This window comes from Rhinopithecus roxellana, chromosome 5, assembly GCF_007565055.1.
Source record: "Rhinopithecus roxellana isolate Shanxi Qingling chromosome 5, ASM756505v1, whole genome shotgun sequence".
NCBI classification, from domain to species: domain Eukaryota; kingdom Metazoa; phylum Chordata; class Mammalia; order Primates; family Cercopithecidae; genus Rhinopithecus; species Rhinopithecus roxellana.
Window position 1 is genome coordinate 121,242,503 of NC_044553.1, and position 12,018 is coordinate 121,254,520.

General features: G+C 50.0%; 1 pseudogene across 1 annotated transcript; it reads right to left on the reverse strand.

Annotated features, from left to right (window-relative positions):
• Positions 1-579: 579 nt before the first annotated feature.
• LOC115897706 lies at positions 580-12,018 on the reverse strand (annotated as a pseudogene). Its single transcript, XR_004057479.1, has 10 exons — positions 11,937-12,018; positions 10,142-10,262; positions 9,466-9,525; positions 9,192-9,279; positions 8,459-8,546; positions 7,158-8,056; positions 6,834-6,894; positions 5,460-5,517; positions 3,251-3,295; positions 580-3,045 (listed from the first exon to the last, which is right to left on the reverse strand). The product of XR_004057479.1 is annotated as a golgin subfamily A member 6-like protein 10 (transcript).

Here is a 12,018-nt window from a genome sequence, read left to right on the forward strand (position 1 = left end):
TTCAAATTTATTCAGTTGAACTCACATTTTAAAATTCTATGTTTCTGCTGAACTCTAACCTTCTAATGTTGCCTGCTAAGCAAATTGAAAGCTGCCTTAGCGGCCTGGCGCGGTGGCTCAAGCCTGTAATCCCAGCACTTTGGGAGGCCGAGACGGGCGGATCACGAGGTCAGGAGATCGAGACCATCCTGGCTAACCTGGTGAAACCCCGTCTCTACTAAAAAATACAAAAAACTAGCCGACAAAAAACTAGCCGGGCGAGGTGGTGGGCGCCTGTAGTCCCAGCTACTCAGGAGGCTGAGGCAGGAGAATGGCGTAAACCCGGGAGGCAGAGCTTGCAGTGAGCTGAGATCCAGCCACTGCACTCCAGGCCCGGCGACAGAGGGAGACTCCGTCTCAAAAAAAAAAAAAAAAGGCTGCCTTATACTGAATGAGAAAGAGAACAAATACTTGGCTGAATGAGGTATTGCAAAGGACTGCACACACTTTGAAGAAAGACTTAAGTTATTGTAATATGATTTCCATCCTTGTTAGCTATTTCTTAAATATATGACAAAAATACCTACACAAACAGTGGTATTTCAGTTAATATGGTAAATTTATTTCCAGACTGACATTCAGCTTAAATATGCCAGTATATGATTTAATCCATAGGTACCTGATGAACGCATTATTGTCAGATTGGTTACAGATGCTAAACACGATCTGAAGGTCATTCCTAGTCATTTATATATGTCAGGGTAAAAGTGAAGTGATTTGAACTATAAAAATACCTTTGAAATAATTTATCAATGTGTTAGATAAACCCAGTTTCAGAATTGTAAAGGAAAAATGTTAGACCAAATAATGTGGCTAATTAACAGTGGTACGATTTCTAGCCTGAGAGTTTAAAATGGACTTAAAGTAACTGCCTTTAAACTGAACTCAAAGAATGCAAAAGCAGCAAGTTCAGAAAGAAAAAGCAAGAACAGGACTTTAAGTCCATTTTAAATGCTTGGGCTAGAAATCGTACCACTGTTAATTAGCCACATTATGTGGTCTAACATTTTTTCTTTATAATTCTGAAACTGGGTTTATCTAATACATTAATAAATTCATACAATTTGGAAGAGCCAGTTGAAGTCACGAGGACCCAATATTTGCACTTTTTTTCTGTGAATTCAGGCAAATCTGTTACTTTATCTGTAAAATTATATTGCTTTCCTATTAAAGTCATATTTCTAAAAGTAACATGAGGATGCCAGATGGAGGTAATCAGAAATGCCCACCCCAGGGAGCGCACATACCTTTCTCCCTACATCTTAATAACGTGACTGTGATGTATTTTGGAACACAGACATCAGAACTTCATGAGGTTTTAACTGTTGATTCTTTCCCAAGCATCATCAAGTTATGATTTAGGCAACATATGACTGAAATAATTCATAATGTATAGGCACATTCACATAAATATTGCACAAAGTATGCCTCTAACTGAAACTGAAAGGTATAAGAACATATTTCACTCTTTGTAAAGAACTCTGTGGGGAAATATGACTCTGTGATTGTATAGACACTTTCCTTATAACACTTTGACACTCACAAACAGTAGATTGCACTGCACTTTGTAAACATTTTAAGTCGCATAAACTTGATTTTCAAATGTAGTATAATACTGTCTACTAAAACTCCTTTTCGTTTCAACTAAGTACTCTTGCATATATTCATTTATAATAACGTTTGTTATTATTTTTAAAGTGTTTTCCATTCAAGGAAAAGAAGTAAATTCCTATGTCAAAGTAGCCAATGTGGTTGAAGACTAGGTATTAATCAGAGAGTTTTAGATGGTAAAATCAATCTTCTAGCCTCAAAGAAGCTCCATGAACAGAGAGGAATGCCAGGTGTCACACGGCTTTCCTTCACTCGAATTCATTCTTGACTAGAGCCTATATGCTTGTTTCAGGGACATCTAAACTCTCAAAGGATTTCTTACCTTTACTAAATACATTGAGAAGAATGCCAACCAGGGCCCTTTTGTGTACTGGGACATGTAGTCATGTGATTAAAACAGGGAACATGAACTCTGACTTTAAAATGTATTATAGGTACAAATGCTCTAAGCTAGGAAAGGTTTTCCACATCCACAGTCAATGATGGGAGCCTTTCATTCCCCAGAAATAACCCCTTTTTAGGCCATCAAAAAAGAATGCAACTGCCCCAGCTCATGATGTAATATCTTCATGAGCCCAGAGCACATACAAATCCTAAGAGAACTACCATAGTACCACGCTCATTCTTGGTACCAGAACAAATGAAACGTATTCTATCCTGCACACACCTGCCAGAGCAGGCCACTTTCCTCTTTTGGGAGATTTAAAAAGCTCCCCAAACTGTTATTACGCCCATCCCCAATACACAGAAAAAGGGGGAAAGGCTGTTTCCACTGCTCCATCTCTAAACAACTGTAAATGTCAGTACTCACAGTGGCACATTACAAACTAATAAACAGCGCACTTGAGGGCAAACCACATATTGAACTAATGAAGAGCTCACTGTGATTAGGAGTCGATCAAACATAGTAGCAGAACATAAGCACATTTTATCTGAATTTCATAATAAATATACATGCTGCAATAACATTAAAAAAAAATGGCAGCCTATTCCAAACCAGCAAGAACAATTTTGTGCAAATAGTGGGTCTTTGTGTGTTTGAACTCCCACCACCTAAGGGCAAACTCGATATGCATGCTAATGACCTACAGTTATCACATAAAAAAAAGATGCTAAGGGATGTCAGAGTGAACATGAGGGAAAGACCCACTCTCCTTTAATTTTTTACAAATAAATTTAAACTATAAATTAGAAAAACACAAATAAACGTGAGTGGCTCTAACATTCAAATGAAGTAAATGAATTGTGTAGGAGATTAACCCCTTAAGTTTTTTTCTTTTTATTTTTCTTGACCAGCTTTTAGATGATGGTGATGGTTTATCTCCCTGTTCTTGGCAGCCTGGAAAGAATGGCATGCAGGGGTTGCTGCCCAAGCCTCCGTGCTCCTGGGGAGTCCTGCATTAGAGGAAGCAGCTGCACGATCTGCTGTGCAGTGGGGTTGTCATGGGGAGAACCCTCTCTGGCCTCTCCTGGTGCAGGCTCCACGCTGTCAGTGAGGCTCACCTCACGAAGATCTTCAGACAGAGGGAGGAGGGGATCTGAGATCAGTGCGAGCCTCCCCTGCTCCTGCCTGCCCATCCCGCCTGAGCGCTCTACTCACCACCCTGCTTGTCAGCACACCCAGGCTCCTGGGGGTTTGGGGCTCCTAGAGCGGGCTCATCAGCAGGGTTCTGGGCAGCGGCCAGGAATCTGTCGTGCCCCTCATTGTGGTCTCCCACACACCACAACACCTCTCCCTGCAGCTCCAGAAGGTTCACCCGGAGGGAGGGGTGCTTAGCTGCCATGCTAGTGCTGGTGCCCAAGTTCACCCCCATCTCCACTCCCACCCCCACAGAGATGTTGCACACCCTACTTGCATCTCCTGGTCCTGGGCCAGCCTGCTGATGACCTCCTCTCCCAGTGCCACATTTTGGCACTGCCCCCTGGCTGATGTACTTTCCTGTGGGGAGACACAGCTCAGAGGCTGGGGTCCCTCTGATGGCCCAGCAGCTCCCCCTGCCATACCCTGGCCTCCCGCTCACTTATGGTGTCTGTCCTGAGAGGTGGATGAATCGAAGCTCTAGTTACTCCACCGGCTCCTTCAGGTCCACTTTGTCCTCCATAAAGTCACTCTGGAGCCAAAATAATGGGGTCACATCTCAAGAACCACCTGCCTTGCCCCGCCCACACTGTTCTTGGCCCATGCCAGGACCTACTCAGCTGCACCTTCTCCATGGCCCCCTGCAGGGCTCGGTGGGTTGCCCCACACACAGACTCACCCCCAGTCCCTGGGGTCCTCTGGGATGAAGCCACTGGGTGAGCCAGGGGCTGGCAGCACACCCTTTGCTCTTCCTGGGCACTGGCTCCCACGTCATTGAAAAATGCCACCTGAAGCAAGAGGTGAGTATTCTTGTAGGGACACACATAGAACAAGCGGGGCAGGGAGGTGGAGTGCAGCCCCTTCCCTTGGGGCTCAGAGTGTGCACCTGTTGGTCACAGGTGAAATGGTGTTTGATCACTGGCTCCCGGAAGGAGTGAAAGTCCACAGAAATCAGAAGGCGGGGAAACCAAGAACATAAAGGGATCTGGGAGGGACCACCGAGGAAGGTGACAAAGTAGGGGCAGGGAAAGTCAGGCTCACCTGGCCTCCAGGCTCTCCAGGTCCCCTGGGATGTTCAGCATGGGCCGAGGCGCCTCCTCCTCCTCCTCACTGTCCAGATGTCCTCCTCCATATCCTCTAGGGGGTGGCCAGAGGGGTCCTCAGACAACCCAACAAGGGAAGTACTGGGGGCCCACCTCTGCCCCCACCCTCATTGTGTAACCCTGAATCAGCCCATTCCCAGAGAGGAATGAGCTGTTCTTTATTTTTACTTTTAAGAACCAAGATCTGGCCGGGCGCGGTGGCTCAAGCCTGTAATCTCAGCACTTTGGGAGGCCGAGACGGGTGGATCATGAGGTCAGGAGATCAAGACCATCCTGGCTAACCCGGTGAAACCCCGTCTCTACTAAAAAATACAAAAAACTAGCCAGGCGAGGTGGCGAGCGCCTGTAGTCCCAGCTACTCGGGAGGCTGAGGCAAGAGAATGGCGTAAACCCGAGAGGCGGAGCTTGCAGTGAGCTGAGATCCGGCCACTGCACTCCAGGCTGGGCGACAGAGCGAGACTCTGTCTCAAAAAAAAAAAAAAAAAAAAGAAGAAGAAGAACCAAGATCTTACCATATTGCCCAGGCACAGTCCCACTACCGATTGGTGCAGGAGTCCTGACCTGGTCCCTTTCTGACCTGGGCCAGTTCTCCTGTCCTTAGGCAACCTGATGGCCTCCTGCTCCCAGGAGGTCACCATATTGATACCGAACTTAGCACGGACACCCGGTTGGCATAATGACCAGCTGTCTTAAAGGTCTCTTCCAACTCCTCAATCCTATGCTGCTAACAGTCCCCCTTTCCTCCCAGGACTCTCGCCTCTTCCTCCGAGTGGTCTCCCCTACCTTCCCCAGGGAGAGCCATGAGGCTCAACTGGGCTTTAGCTCCTGCTTCTGCTGGCTCGTAGCTTCCAGGTGCTCCTAAGAGGCCAGGAAAGAGGGTGAGAAGGCACAGAGGTTGCCAGGTTGTCCCTCTCGGGGCCCTGTCCTCAGCAACTCCCTCCCCTGCGTCTCCTGCAACTTTTGGCAGGCCATCTTAGCCACTGCTTTGCCCTGAGCTTCCTGCTGCTGCAGCTGGTCCAGGAGCTGGGTCTGCAGCAGTAACTGCCTGTTCAGCACCTCCTTCTCAGAGGTCAGCTGCTGATAAGTGGCCACCTGCTGCTAAGCGACCACATACTGCTGCAGGTGACACAGGTACTGGTCTCCCTACTGCTGCAGACTCTGAGCCTCTTGGCTCTTCGGCTCCACCTGCAGGAAGACCCTGGGCATGAGGGCATTTGGTAGCTGGCTTCCAGATTTGTGGCCCATTAATAGGGTAGCAAGGGCACTGTGGGGCTCTGTGGCCTCCCCCAGGCCCCTAGTCCCTTGCTCCAGGCCTAAGAGACTGCCTTCCTTGCCTAGAACCCCATGCATCCTTCCTCAGCCTCAAATCTCACATCCTTTTCCCCACCATTTAAACTGTAGGCCACAGACTGGTGGAATAGCAAGGAGAGCCAACCACCATCTGCTAAGTGTACTACATGCCTACTGTTTCCATGTGTTATCTCATTTAATCCTGAGCACCTCTGCAAGGAAAACGCTAACTTCCTTTTTAAGTTAAAGAAACACAGATGTAGAGATGCAAGGTAGTTGAATGATAACCAGTGGAACTGAGGCCGGAATCCAGTTTGAATCTAAGGAGCTTTTGGTTTATCCGTTTGGTTTTGTTTTGAGACAGTGTCACTCTGTGTCCCAGGCTGGAGTGCAGTGGTGCAATCTCAGCTCACTGCGAACTCCACCTCCTGGGCTCAAATGATTCTCATGTCTCAGCCTCCTGAGTAGCTGGGATTACAGGCATGCACCACCAGGCCTGGCTAATTATTATTATTATTTTTGAAATTGTAGTAGAGATGAGGTTTTGCCATGTTGGCCAGGCTGGGCTCAAACTCCTGACCTTTCTCATGCCTCAGCTTCCCAAAGTGCTGGGATTACAGGCATGAGCCACCACACCCGACATAAGGAGCCTTTTTTTTGTTTTGTTTTGTGTTTTTTTGAGGCAGAGTCTCACTCTGTTGCCCAGGCTGGAGTGCAGTGGCTGGATCTCAGCTCACTGCAAACTCTGCCTCCCGGGTTTACGCCATTCTCCTGCCTCAGCTTCCCCAGTAGCTGGGACTACAGGTGCCTGCCACCTCGCCTGGCTAGTTATTTGTATTTTTTAGTAGAGATGGGGTTTCACTGTGTTAGCCAGGATGGTCTCGATCTCCTGACCTGGTGATCCGCCCATCTCGGCCTCCCAAAGTGCTGGGATTACAGGCTTGAGCCACCGCACCCGGCCAACCTCTTATACCACTGTCTCTTCCCCTGTGACTCGAGGGTTCCATGCCTCTAGCTGGGATAATGATGTCCAGACCTGGGGGGAGCCCAGGGCTCCCCACCTCTAAAACTCAGAGGGCAGGAAGCAAGAAACAGTCATAGAACTGCTCTGGAGATTGCTGGGGTCACCTGCCCCCAGGCTGCAGCTGCCTCTGACCTGGCACCTCCCCTCCCCAGATGCTGGTGCCCACCTTTCAGCTCTTTCAGCTCGCCCAGCTTCTTCAGCTCCTTTACTTGCTGCTCCCACTGCAGTGCACTCTTGTTCTCATTGTTCTGGACAGAGAGGAGCAATCATTGGCCACCCACTATAGCTGGAGACCCCAGAACTTGGTGTCTGCCTCCCATAGCACCGGGAAGGGTGGAGGCAGGTTAGAAAAATCATCCCCTCTCTCCCACAGCCATCAGAGCAGGGCTGTGGCTCATAGGTGCCTTTAGAGGTACCATTTCACGTGAGGGCTACAATGCCCCATTTTACAGGTGGGGAAACAAAGGCCTGGAGGGCTAGGGAAGAGGGCAGGCTCCCCAGGTGTGGCAACCCACCAGCTCCTCAAGCTGCTGTGTGGCTACGCCTGCTGCTCATAGAGGGCTTCCCACCCCAGCTCCAGCATCCTCTCCAGCTCCCGCAGCCTCTCCAGCTCCCGCAGTGTCTCCTGCTCCCACAGCCTCTGATCCTGCTCCCGCAGCCTCTCCTGTTCCAGCAGCTCCTCCACTTGGTCCAGCAGTTGCTCCTCCTCCAGCAGCCTCTTCTGCTCCTCCTGTCGCCTCTCCCGTTCCAAAAGCTTCTCCACCTGCTCCAGCAGCCTCTCCTGCTCCCGCAGTCTCTCATCCTGCTCCCACAACCTCTCCTGTTCCAACAGTTCCTCCACCTGGTCCAGCAGCCTCCCCTGGTCCAGCAGCCTCTCCTGTTCCTCCTGCCACCTCTCCTGTTCCAATAGCTTCTCCACCTGCTCCAACAGCCTCTCCTGCTCTGGCAGCCTCTCCTCCTCCCGCAGCCTCTCATCCTGCTCCCGCAGCCTCTCCTCTTCCAGCAGCTTCTCTACCTGGTTCAGCAGCCTCTCATGCTCTAGCAGCTTCTCCTCCTCCTCCTCCCGTCTCTCCCGTTCCAACTTCTTCACCTCCTCCAGCAGCCTCTCCTGCTCTGGCAGCCACTCCTGCTCCCATAGCCTCTCCTCCTGCTCATGTATCCTCTTCTCCTGCCCAGATAGCCTCTCCTCCTGCTCATGTAGCTTCTCCTCCTGCTCACGTATCCTCTCCTCCTGCTCACGCAGCCTCTCCTCCTGTCTCCTATTCAGGAGATTCAACATCTGATTGTTTTCCACCTCGGCCTGGAGCTGTCTTCCCAGGCTCTCCAGCTCCTTCCTTAGGTGTTTGGTCTCATCTTGTAGCTGCTCCACCTCAGAGGGCCCCGCTGGTGGATCTGGGGCCCAGGATTCAGCTGAGAAAGGAAGCAGACAATAAGGGCCTCTGGATTCTAAAAAAAAAAAAAAAAAAAAAAAAAAAAAAAAAAAAATCCTCCCATTGGTGCAGAGCTCCTCCTCTCAGGTTTCCCAAACTTGGCCTCACTGCTAATGATTCCTCGCACCCAGATGGTAGCCAATCCTCCAAGCCACTTTCAGATGGAGAGCACTGTGGGTGGCTGACAATGGGCACTACCCCCTCTTTGCTGATGGGGACACCAAGTCTCAAGCAGATGACAAGGCTTGCAGTCTCCTGGCACAGACCTCTCTCCCTCTGCCTCAAAGCCCTTCCATCCACCCACCTCCCTGGGGCATTCTAAGCCACCCCCACAGCCCTCTGATGCCAGTCCTGCTCCCAGGTCATGCCAGCCCCATCTTACCCCTCTGGTGTTTGAGTTTGAACAAGCTCCTCCCAAGCTTCTGTACCCGATATATCTCATGCTTCTTCTCCTCCTTCAATGTGTGAACCTGCCCAAAGCACAGGGTGAAAGGGCCCTGGTGATAGGGGCTGGTGAACCTCTAGAGACAGAGTTTGAGAAAGGTCCCCCCATTCTGCCAGCTTACGATTTAGAAAGGTGCGTTCATTCAACATCTACTGAGCACCCACAGGCCAGTTATGGTTCTTCACAGCAGAGATATAAGACAGAAAAGGACAGACAGGAGCCCTTGGTCCTGAGGTTTCCATTCCAGGGTCCTTTAAATCTCGGACTCCCAGAGCTAACAGAGACCTTTGATACTCTCTACCTCCTCCAGAAACAGGAGCCCAAGGAGGAGAGAAGGCTTGTCCAGACTCAAAAAGCAAATTAGGGACTGAGTCAGGGCAGAAATACGGGCCCCTGACAACCAGCCAGGCTAGTGCTTCCCTGAGAGGCAACCCCAGGGCATGTGTGGCAAGGACTCAAACAGGGGTGTCTGGAGAAGAGAGTCAGCAAAGAGGGCAGTGCAGAAGAGCCATGCTGCACGTTCTGTGCTCTGGGGTCCATCCAGGTGAGGCCTGCATGCCCCACCTCCCCATTTACCCTTGGCACCAGGGGCCCCTAGACCCTTTCTTCAGGGCCCCAAGGGGAAAGGAGTCCAGGATTGACAGCGTGGAATCAGCGGACCCCACTGGACTCTTCCCAGTGAATTGATGTTTCCAATGAGTTGACTGATAACTGCAGAGCTTTGAGTGCGGGGCTCCTGCTAGTTCTTGGTACTGGCTCTGAGGTGCATGCAGAGAGGAGGAGTTGGACGAGGATTGTGGGGAGTGGTAGAGAGAACACTCATTAGGGCTGGGGAGGGGTGTGTGGGCTGTCTCAGCTGGCAGAGGGGCAACTAGCCCCTGCTGTGGGAGGTGGTTGGAGGGCTGGCCTGCAGGGTCACTGAACCTCGGCCCAGGGCCTCTTACTTGCAGATCTTTCAGGGTAATAGATGACACAGGCCCCTCCCCATAGACACCTGTTGCTGACTACAAGAGATGAGAGTGCACATGGAAATGTTCTGTCCCCCCTCAGTGTCTAAGCCCTCTGAATTCCTTTCTTCCCCATCAACTGACAAAGGTTTCTTTTCTGCCTATCTTGCACCCTTTGTCCCATAACTCCTTTGTGCCAACTTCTCTCATGGTTTTTATCTCCCCATGATCCCACCCTGGGATCCTTTCAGTAAATCCTAAAGGGACAGCCTGATGGCAAGTGGCTCTTCTCATTGGCCTGGCTTCCCCTTGAGACTGGGGATGAGAAAAATCAAACAGCAATGACCATTTCCTGGGTGTCCTGGGTGTTTACAGCAGGCCATGTACTAAGGATTCTCATAAAAGCAACAATAACAAATCTCATTTAAACTTCACAAATGGAAGTAAAAAACTCCCACCTCTATTATACAGATGTGAAAAGAGAGGCCTGAAAACCTCAAGCAACTTGCTCTAAATCATATCCTAATTAATCCCTAATCAATCATTAACAGATGGAGAGGCCGGATTCAAACTCAGAATTCTTAACCAGTACCCAACAGTCCATCCACAATCTTAACAATTATTCTCTACTGCCCCTTGGACCCCCGTCCCCAGGAGCCTGGCCAGACAAGACTCACATCCCAGGTGAGCGGTAACCACCAGAAGCGGCTGTGTCAGGGCTACTGCCATTGATTTTCTTTTCCTGTTAGCTCCTACTGGAACACAGGGCTCTTCCTCTGCCAATATTCTTTTAACTGTGGGAAAGAAGAGCAGTAACATTCATGAGAACTATCAGTCCCTACAGCCACATCCTCCTTTAGAGTTTTGACAAAATACTCTTATACACCATCTGATTTAATGCCACCACCAACTGTACAAGGTGTTGTCACAATCCTTTAGTGACTGAGAGGATTTGATATCAGGGCTAGAAAAAAAAAAAAAAAAAAAAAAAACAACAGCAAAGAAATAGTTATACTGGAACTTAAGGCTCAGTCTTCTGACTCCAAGCTCTGGGGTTTTGTCATGAATCAGTAGCTGCCAGGGACCAAAAGCAGAGGCAGAGTTAGAACAGTAAGCATGAAGCAGGCAGGAACTGTATGCCGTGTGGTTTAGAGTCATACATCCTCACACGTCTGTTAATGTGAAGAAGTGCACCAGTACCTCTCACACTTTCATATCAATGTGTCCTCACGGCAGAAGGCAGCTTTTTTTTGTTAAATCTGGGAATTTTCAGAAAGAGGACAACCCAAGCCTGATTTCAGAGAGAAGTCTGGTATATACTTCGAAACCTATGTGACTGTCATCCCTAAGGACATTAATGTTTTATCTCAAGAGAATCAAGCGAAAAGATGCTTCAGAAAGATGTCCCACATTCATCCTGTGGCACTCAAAGTACCCCAGGGTTGAGATGATATGAGCAAGATTCAGGCTGTCCAGTTTAGTTTCCCAAGATCTACTCCACTGAAGATGAGCTAATCTCACTTCAGAGACCACTGACTGAAGGGTGGTCTGGTCCCAGAGCTGTAGAACTCAGAAAAGAATGTTAAGGTCTCTCTGCAAAGTAGAAGCCTGGGAGAAAACCAAACCAAACCCGTTCTCCCATGGCCACCCAGAGATACTGTCAACGTTTTGAGCACACAGGGGAAGTGCAGGCTTTTCCCACTGTCAATGTCTATGTTAAGGGAGTAAGGCAGTCTGAAACCTCTTGCTCTCTTGGGTCCCATAGTGCCCATTCCCCTTCCAACTGGAAATTTGTGCTGTGACCAGAGGATCCGGAAATGGGGTGAGAAAACTTAGGGAATTGGGTTGTAAGATGAAAGGCTGGTCTTGCAGCAGTAATGACAGTTCCTAGGGGGACTGTGACATCACCACATTCCACTCCTCCCAGGGGAGGGGATCACATCAGCGTGATGCCCATGTCGCCACTCCGTGATGGGGGAGGGAAACACAGGGTTCAGACCCAGGTCCTTGGAGACGCCAGCCCAAGGAGCCCAGGGAGGTCGAGCTTGGGAAGCAGGAGGGGAGGGCAGAGTCTGCAGTAGGGAGCCCCGGGAGTCACCAGCCTAAAGTCACCCAGGGACGACTGGCGAGGGTGGGCCTGGGCTGGGGGACCCAGGTCCTGGGAGACGCAAGCCCAAAGAGCCCAGGGAGGTTGGGCTTGGGGGGCAGGATGAGGGCCGCGTATGGAGCGGGGAGCCCCAGAAGCCGCCCGCCCAAAGTCACCCTGGGGTAAAGATTGGCAAGGGAGGGACTGGGCTGCTTGCTGAAGGGGTGGGGCTGACTGACAAGAATTTGGTGGGGGAGTCCAGAGTCGCTGGTGCTGGGGGGCCCAGTCGGTATGCCTCAGGAGTAGTTTGGACTCTGGCAATGGTCTTGTCATTGGAGGGGATCTGTGACTACGCTGGGGGCTATGATCTGGAGCGTTTTACCTTTTTCTTGGCTGCGGTGAATTTTCCCTGTCGTGTTTTTTCTGACATCATGGGGCGGAGGGAGGCGGGGTTGGGGTCACAT